We start from the raw sequence: 7237 nt of genomic DNA, 5'->3' as shown, positions 1-7237 counted from the left end.
TGAGAACCCTGGCGGAGGGAAATTGACACTGTTGGTGGGACTGGGGTTGAAATATTATATGTCTGTCACTATCACTGTTCTCCCGTTGTTCATCGATTTGCTCGAGCGGGCCCAGTAACGTCTCCATCATGAGACTTTGTTGTTACTGTGTTTGGCATATCGAATACGTTGTGGGGAGCTTGCCAGGCTTTGCCGTGCGGGCGAGATACTCTTGGTTGCTTGCTGGGCTCTCCGAGAGGAGCAGAGGAATCGAACTCGGGTCGGCCGTGTTGGCTGTGTGCAAGGCAAACGCCCTACCTGCTGTGCTATTGCTCCAGCCCATTATGTTTCTAAAACACAATTATCACTAACATTGTAAATCACAGTTATGTAATTAAAAAAAAAAGGTGTGTGTTTGGGGGTGGGGGGAGCCTATTTGCTGAAGAGGCTGCAGTAAGGAAAGGAGCTTCACTGGGAGTTGGGGTGAGAGGCAGAACATTATTATCTAACAGCAGAATAATGTAAACCGGGTTGGAGCTGGCCTGGAGTTTCTTGGAAGACCAGGTGGACATGAAGAAAGATGCTTCTGCGGTACCCGGGTGGGTTTCTTCCCCCTGCATCCACTATCACCTCCCTTCTTTATCTCAGGCGAAATTCTCACCATGGCGTGGGCTGATGTCTGTGCTGGCCACAGAGGTCAGGGCCTGTGTGATTCCAGGACCTTTCCCAGGATTCACCAGGATGTTCTTAACAGGACGGGGTGCAGCCTCTTTTCGGGAACAGCGGCTTCTCTGTGGCTGTTAATCTGTAGCTAAGAGAAGCTGGTGCCATTTTGCTATTGTTTAGAGTCCTATTTTTTGTTTGTTTGTTTGTTTATTTTTAAAAAGACCACACCTGGATATGCGCAGAGCTTACTCCTGGCTTTGTGCTCAGAGATCACTCCTGGTGGTGCTTGGGAGACCATCTGGGGTGCTGGGGGTGGAACCCGGGTTGGCCACAAGCAAGGCAAGCACCCTGACGGCTGTTCTTTCAGGTCCAATTAGATTCCTATTTTAATAGTCCCCTTAGGCTTCTGCAGACTTGAGACAGCAGTAGGTCCCACTATCTTGGTCAAGAGATATGAAAAGAGCTCTGCATTGATGGCCCAGAAGGATGCACATAGCCGCATACCCAGCAAAACTGGCATTCAGGTTTAACGTGTGTGTGTGTGTGTGTGTGTGTGTGTGTGTAGAAAGAGAGAGAGAAGAAAGAGAGATTGGCTTTCGTACATGAAAAGGATTATTCAGAAAAGATTAGAGCTTTTTAAATGTCACTTTAAATTTTGTTCCGATTTTTTTAAAAACTTTTCATCTTCTTAAATTCAGTGTATAAATGAATCTACCAAATTTAAATGATCAACTTAAAAGCACTTTATTTGTAATTTCAAGCTTTATACTTTGAATTGATTTGGTTTCTCTCAGTTATTGCATTTGTTAAATATAACAAACCCCTTATGAGACTTAATAATTTTTATAAATTGAGCAAATTAAATTTTAAACTTTACAAAGATGGATTTTAAGTTCTCTTAAGTGCTCCAAGGCAGTTTACAAACTGAATAATGTTTTGATTTAGATTCACAAACCTAAATCAGTTATTCAATTACATATTTTAATTTAAAATCAGTAATAAAATACAAATATGTTAAATTATTCTTATGGATTTGAGAAGCACTTTTGCTGGGACTAGACTTGTGGCTCAGCGGTAAAGCAACTGCCTTGAATATATGAGACACGAGGTACAATCTCCGGCACTGCAAAACAATTTTTTTCAAGAAATTTGAATAAGAATTTTTCTAAATTTATCATAAAAATATTAATGTGCGTGTCAGACAGATTATATAGTGGGTAAGGCGCTTGCTTTGTATGCAGCTGACCTAGGTTCTATCCGTATCACCCCATATGGGCCCCTGGGCACTGCCAGGAATGATTTCTAAATGTAGAGCCAGGAGTAACCCCTGACCATTGCTGGGTATCGCCCAAACTGTACACCCCACCAAAACAAACAAACAAACACGTAGCCAGTTCTGGTTCAATCCCTGACAACTGTGTATGACTCAGGAGCACTGACAGGTTGAGCACAGAGCCAGGAGGGGCCACTAAGCCCTTCAGGTATGGCCCAAGTGCCCTCTACCAAATGCAAATCTGCTCAGTTTGGTTTACTTCTTAGCTCTTCTTCTGTTTTGTTTTCGTTTTTTCCCCAGTGGTGTTCAGGACTTATTCCTGGCTCTGTGCTCAGGGATCGCTCCTGGTGGTACTGTTAGCTCCTGTTAGCTCTTCTTAATATTGACTCACCCCCGTGATTAATTTTGCTTAATTTTCCCATGCAGGGGAAAAAGAATGATCAAATAGTTTCCTCTTGCTGAATTTTTGAAAAATACCCATTGGCTCAAAGCTCAAAACCCAACCTAACTCTGTTAGAGGGGACAGGGGAAAAAATGTATATATAAACAATATGATGCTACCTTTTCTAGTCACCAGGGCCCATATTATTTTCCCTGTTCCCTTCTATGTTTTTCAATTGGATTTGATTTTGTGGGCACTTGTTTCTTTTGTTGTTCTGATTTAAATGCCTTTACTGTCAAAGCCTGAAGGCAGTGAACTTAATGGAATTCTTCCCCCCAAAATTAAAAAATTTTCTTAAATGATTGAGGTCATGGTACAGGTCTCCCTCTGCCCAAAGACCGTCTGTAGTCTGCTGGATGAAGAATTACTCAGGACACCCCGTGACTGACAAAGCAGGAAGCGAGTGGGAAAAGGACTCTTGAATAGAGTGTGGTAGGCAAGAGTGACCTGACGGCAGCCCTGCTCCTGGCCTTTGTGCCCTGGGGTGTTCACGCCTAGTCAGCTCAGCCTGTGCCCTAGTCACCTTGTCCCTGCGTGCTTGGGCATCTCCCTGGAGATGGGTAGCATGTTGGCCTCTTTACTTGTCTCCCTCTGGGCCCTTCCTGGGTGATCTGGGTGGGTCATTGGGAGTTCTGGGTTCAGCTGCAGAATATTCTGTCTGAGAGAATTCAGGCAAGAGGTTGTTTGCTGCGGGTCAAGATGGATGGACTTGAACAGTCATTGTCTTGCACTAACATTGATTTCCTGGAGCAAACATTTATGGTCATATTTGGGGGGTCAGGGATAAGGCAAGGTATAGCTGGAGTGATAGCTCAGCGGGTAGGGCGTTCGCCTTGCAAGCGTCCAACATGGCTGACCCGAGTTCGATTCCTCCGCCCCTCTCAGAGAGCCCGGCAAGCTACTGAGAGTATCTGCCCACATGGCAAAGCCTGGCAAGCAACCCATGACATATTCGATAAGCCAAACATAGTAACAATTGTCACAATGGAGATGTTACTGGGCCCACTTGAGCAAATCGATGAACAATGGGAGGACAGTGACAGTGATATTTCTGAAACTCAGAGCTGATAAGAAAATAAGCAGGGGCCAACGAGAGAGGATAGGGGTTAAGGCACTTGACTTGCTCAAGGGCGACTTTGTTTGATCTCTCGCCTCACTTATAGTCCCCTGAACCCCACCAGGAGTGATCCCTGAGCACAGAACCAGGAGTAAGTTTTGAGCACTGCCAGGGATGGCCTCTCAAAAACAGAATATAACAACAACAACAACAAAATGTGTAGTATAGTGAAGGGGCATATTGGCCCATTAAAACACATAGGTTTGGCCCAGTTTTATTGAGAGAATGTATATTTAAAAAGCCTAAGTATTTTTGTCTTAGGGATACACTTACCACAGCATACCCACCCCTGGCATACTTAAATCCCCCACCACTGCCCTTCAGACCCCCTTGAGTCCCCTCCCCGCCCTTCTTGGTAACTCATGTCTGTCCTCAGAGTCTAAGGGTTCCTTGTCACCAGCCCTTTCTACTCCCTTGCTTTATGTCTCTCTACACTACTTATGAGAGAGATTGCCAGGTTTGGGTGTTTGTCTTCCTTTTTGGTCTTAGGAAGGCTCGGAGTCTATGTCCATCAGACAGACCTGTTTGCAAATACTTCATCATGTTTCTTTTTTTAATTTAATTTTTATTAGTGAAACACCATGAGGTACAGTTGTAGACTTACAAATTTTTGTGCTTGGATTTCAATTATACAATGATCAAATACCCATCCCTCCACCAGTGCCCATTTTCCACCACCACGGATCCCAGTATCCCTCCCACCCCCCTAACGTTGATTTCCTGGAGCAAACTTTTATGGTCATATTTGGGGGGTCAGGGATAAGGCAAGGTATAGCTGGAGTGATAGCTCAACAGGTAGGGTGTTTGCCTTGCAAGCGTCCAACATGGCCAACCCGAATTCGATTCCTCTCCCCTCTCAGAGAGCTCGGCAAGCTACTGAGAGTATCTGCCCACCCCCCATCCCCCTACCCCACCCTGCCTCTGTGGCAGGGCATTCCCTTTTGTTCTCTCTCTCCTTTTGGGTGCTGTGGTTTGCAAAAGAGGCATTGAGTGGCAATCCTGTTTGGTCTATAGTCTACTTTCAGCATGCTTCTCCCATCCTGGGAGGATCCTCCCAACACCCTTTATTTGGTGCTCCCTTCTCTATCTGAGCTGCCTTTTCCCCTAGCATGTGCGGCTGGCCTCCAAGCCATGGAGCAAAACTCCTGGTACTAATCTCGCATGTTTCTTCTCAGCCAGCACTGATAGAGAAGTTCCCTCCTTTCTTTGAGCTGTGGTTGCTCCATCATGCCTGGGTGGATAGTGCCCACCTAGACCCATCTCTTCTCCCCCGAAGGGCGTTACTAAGAGCCTCTCCATTCTCGGGCACTAATAGGGATGAAACAGTAAATGCTGCGTGAAGCAGGTCCTGCTGTTGGAGCTCCTTCAGGAGGGCTCAGCTGCGCTGACTTTTCATGTGGTCACGGCTAATGGACAGCATATAGCATGTCACATTGTAGGCAAAGGGCAGTGATGCGTCTCAGTATTCTACCCAGTGCCAGTGGCAGGGCTGACTTCTTGGGAAAAGAACTTGAAAGATGGTGTTTTTTTTTCCACCCCCCCCCAATCCCTATTCCCCTTCACCCTGAGTTTCAGTCAGGCAGGTAGGAAATAGGGACCCTCCCAGCGAGAAGCCCAAATGGGAAATTTTCATTGTGCTGATTCTTTGAAGTCATTTTGTTTCTCCCCTGCTCTCTGCCAAACTAAATGTCATGCCTTTCACTCTTCGCACCAGAAGAGTGGTCGCTTTGTCACCAGGGAAGATGAACAAAAGAGCAGTCACGAAGAACCCCAAATGCTGTCACACTTTAAATAGGGATGGATATGTCAGGATGCATGCAAGTTGACAGCTGCTGTCTGCTCCTGGGGTGCGTGCGTGTGTGTGTGTGTGTGTGTGTGTGTGTGTGTGTGTGTGTGTGTGTGTGTGCTGGAGGGCTGTAGGTTTGGAAAATGCCCTGTTTATAGATGAATGAGGTGCATTCGCTCCCTTTTTGCCTCTTGGCTACACTCCCTCTGGGTCCTCACTGCCACTTGGTCCCAAGGCTCCATGGCTGTATTGGACATCCAGCTGGCCAGCTCACTTGCCTTGCTCAACTTGCTCTCTCTGCTGGTTTCTGCCTCAGCATCCAAACCCCTTTCCCTCTCCCACTGCCCTTTGTTTTTGTAGCCTCCGTGTTTCCTCCTGTGATGAACAACACTTAACCATACAAAGACGGCGAGGTGTATTCTTTTAATATACTGGATCAAAACAAAAGCTTTCTGGGAAAATTTTATCCCTACAATTTTTACATGGTTGTTTTTTTTTTTTTTAAATCTGTGCTCAGGGATCACTCCTGGTGGGCTCAGAAGACCATACAGGGTGTCGGGGATTGAATCCAGGTTGGCTATCTGCAAGATGAGCACTTTATCTGCTATACCAAGCCTCTGGCGCCAAATTCTTATGAAATATGGATGCATCTCGTAGCATTTTTGCTCTGCTAGTCCCCCCTCCCTGCACCTATTTTTAAGGGTGTGGAATTTTGGGTACACCCAGTGGTTCTTGAGGCTCTGTGCTCAGGAATCATTCCTGGTGGGACTCAACAGATCATATGTAGTGCCAGGGATTGAGCCAGGACCAACTGCGCACAAGATGATCGCCTTTGTGCTGTGCTCTGCTGGTTTCCTTCTTTCTTCAAAAAGAGTTTCCCGGGGCTGGAGCGATAGTACAGCGGGAAGGGCGTTTGTCTGGCACGCAGCCGACCCAGGTTCAATCCCCGGCATCCCATATGGTCCCCTGAGCACTGCCAGGAGTAATTCTTGAGTACAGAGCCAGGAGGAATCCCTGTGCATTGCTCGGTGTGACCTAAAAAGGGGAAAAAAAAAGTTTGCCCATTCCCTTCCCTTTGTTGCAGTTGTTGCTTTGGTGCTCACACCCTGGGTGTGAGTGCCCGTGAGGCAGCACCCACTTTGGCTGTGGTACTTGCATACCTGCTTGCCAGCAGTGACACTCATTTAGTGGTGCTCACACACGTTCTGGTTGCGGCACTCCCCGGGGCTTGCTGTGGTCCCTGGGAACTGCACTCCTCACCCCAGTGCTCGTACATCTTTTGTTGTGCAGCAGTGTTTGCGCACAGCAGCTGTGAGCGGGGAATTGAACATTATGAGGCTGTCAGAGGGCAGAGCTGCTGGGGCTGCTCTGGGCACATGTGCTGGCACCAGGATGGTGCTCACGGCTCATGCTTACAAGGCTGATGCTTTCAGCTACTGGGCCCTTCCTCTCTTTACTTACCAACTAATTCAGTTTTGATTTAGCATCCTTTAGTATATTGTAGCGTGCACATTTTCATGGTGTAGCCAGCATCCTTACAAATGCTCTTTTGAGGGGGCTGGAGTGATAGCACAGCGGGTAGGGCATTTGCCTTGCACACGGCCGACCCGGGTTCAATTCCCAGCATCCCATATGGTCCCCTGAGCACTGTCAGGAGTTATTCTTGAGCACATGAGCCAGGAGTAACCCCCGTGTATTGCCGGGTGTGACCCCCCCCAAACAAAAAAGTAAAAAAAAAATGCTGTTTTGAGAGAGTTGGGGCATACCGGGGAATAGGTTTGGACCCCCAAGCCCCACCGGGAGTGGTCCCTGAGTGCAGAGCCCAGAGTAAGCCCTGAGCACTGCCGGGGGCTCTCCCCCTTTGAGCCCTCTTTCCTGCCCCACCTCAAACACAGTTTCGGTAACTCTGGTAGGTCTGTGTGCTTTGATGTCTTTGGGGGCATTTGCTTCATTCCTCTTATTTTTCCTCATCGT

Source organism: Sorex fumeus, unplaced genomic scaffold (genome assembly GCF_029834395.1).
Source record: "Sorex fumeus unplaced genomic scaffold, SorFum_2.1 ptg000055l, whole genome shotgun sequence".
Lineage (NCBI taxonomy): Eukaryota > Metazoa > Chordata > Mammalia > Eulipotyphla > Soricidae > Sorex > Sorex fumeus.
The sequence above is the reverse complement of the archived record's forward strand: the minus strand, read 5'-3'. Positions refer to the sequence as shown.